This window comes from Dermochelys coriacea, chromosome 9 (assembly GCF_009764565.3).
Source record: "Dermochelys coriacea isolate rDerCor1 chromosome 9, rDerCor1.pri.v4, whole genome shotgun sequence".
NCBI classification, from domain to species: Eukaryota; Metazoa; Chordata; order Testudines; family Dermochelyidae; genus Dermochelys; species Dermochelys coriacea.
This window is the reverse complement of record NC_050076.1, coordinates 4,061,724-4,064,123: the sequence shown is the minus strand read 5'-3', so window position 1 is coordinate 4,064,123 and position 2,400 is coordinate 4,061,724.

Sequence of the window (2,400 nt, the reverse complement as noted above, 5' to 3'; positions counted from 1 at the left end):
TAGCCCACAGGTCCCACGGCTCTCAAGGTTTCAGCCGCTGTATGCTCAACTCTGTGGTGTTCCTCCTCTCCACGTGAAGCACGGATCACTTGGCCTCTGCTGCTAGGACTTGAACCCACAGCTCTAGGTCAGCTAGGTGTGCCTAGCCAGATATTGTAAGACTAAGCCATCGCCTTCAGTGTATGGGAGTTGCTGGGCTCTGTGTGCAGGAGCAGCTGTGATGCATTGGCTTCTATTGCAGAGACTAGCCCAGGCTCTGCAGTAGATGGAGCCCCTGGCTTTCTTCCATCCCAAAATGTTTGGGTCACAATCTCTAGCTTAGGGTGAGACCCGCTCGGTTCGTAAAGCAAACCTCCACTGAGAGCAGCTGGGTTGCGTGCAAAGCGTTATACCACGCACACGGCCCATTTTCCATTGTTTCTATTGCACATATTGCTGTGGATGTTCTCATGGCATGTAGCAGTAGCACGAGCGAGGTTCTGCAGTACAGTGTCTTGGAAGCTGTTGCAGAGTCCAAAGTGCCAGCGCTCCTAGGAAGGAGGGAGCAGAGACGGCTGCTCATCCTGCTATTGACCCTGCAATCCAGCTCCAATTTGGGGTTAGCAGCAAATGTGTGAACAAAATCTCTTCCTGAAATTGAGACAGCCACAGAATGGAATCCACCCACACCAGGCACCTCCCGGTACATTATCCCCCACCTGGTTTTATTCAGTTGAGACTAAAGAGAGACAGAAGTACAGCACCCCCTAGGAGCTGGTGACTCAGGTGAGTCTGTGTCTGAACACCGGCTGAGACGCCCAGATGTACATGTCTGGTAAACAAACCCCCTTCTGCTGGCTATGGAGATAGTGCCCTCCAGTGGACCGACAGCAGCCTGGATACAGCTAGTGCGGATACTTTGCTCCTGCAAATTCCACGTGCGAAGGTCTCAGCAAACTGCTCCACGGGGGGTGGTGAAAGGGAGCAGAGACCCTTGTTGGCTGTGCTAGTCAAAGTAGGATCTTAATGTAACCGGTACCAAAACAGAGGCATCGCCAGAGCAGGGAAATGCACAAACATCCGAGTGGAATTTGTACTGGTGTAGAGAACTAGCACGAGCCCAGTGCACCCCGTAAGCCTGTGACACGAGCCCAGTGCACCCCGTAAGCCTGTGACACGAGCCCAGTGCACCCCGTAAGCCTGTGGCATGAACAAAGCCAGGAAATATTAACATGTCTGATATCCCCAACCAAAACTCAAGCCACGAGGGTGGTGTGTACTAATGTTTCTGTTACAAGCTGCAGTGCTATGCAGAGCTAGCGCTAGCCACCTCTGAAGTGTAAGGGTGGTCTAAGTTTGGCTATGAATTTTGCAGCTCAAATCTACATCTAATAAAAATTCCAACCTGAAGAACTGCCCCAGGGGCACAAGCGCTCAAGCTGGAGCAGGGAGATGAACCAGGTACTTATTCTAGCTTAAGACCATCTTCTCCTGGGGTTACCTGTTGTGAAAGCTGCTGCTTTTGCAGCACGTTTACTTGTTACACTTTAGGTTGTGAGTGGATTTACTGATCTTGTAAATAGAGAACAGCAGCAAGCATTTCTTCTCAAGGCATTTTACAGACGTTGATGGTGTGTCACAACAGCCCTATGAAGAGGGAGGTCAATGGTAGCATTAATATTTCCATTTTACAAATAGGGACACTGAGGCACAGAGGGGCCGTGACTTGTCCAGCACCACAAAGGGAACCCATGTCAGCTCCAGGGTTAGAATTGAGGTGTCCATTGGCCCTCCAGGATGGAATTGAGCAGGAGGCCACCAACCTGTCCTCATAAGAGTTTTAGAAACACAACAAGGGAACCATTCCAGCTAGCCAAGGACGGCAAAGCCTTGGTCATACCCTACGCAACATATATCCCAGTACAGGAAGGATTCCGAATATTTGTGCTAAAGGAGCACCAGCCTAGAGGCCAACTATATCAAGGCCTCATTATACTGGATGCTACATAATACATAGAAAATGACCTAAAGAGGGTGCAGTCTAGGAACCTTTCACAAAAAGAGCTTTTCTTCCAATTGTTTGTTAGGCATTAGAGCTAAACAGGTGCTAAGGAAACCAAAGAGCCTAATCTAAAAGAAAATCACTTCCCCACTCTGCTTTCACTTCATTGGCCTCTGTGATGTCATAGTTATGAGTTCCCCAGTCCTCTAGAGAGTTGTTCAGGAAAAGCAGGATGTGAGCCCTGTTTTTTTTTTAATGTTAAAAACCAGCGATTTACTTTTTTTTCAATTAAAACTTTCAAGTTTATAACTGCTGTAAGGAAGCCGAAAAACAAACCAAAACTTCACTTTAAACCCCACCTTTGAACTCCAAACCTGTCTTGATTTTCAAAGGCTAAATCATCCACCACAGCTGTGCTA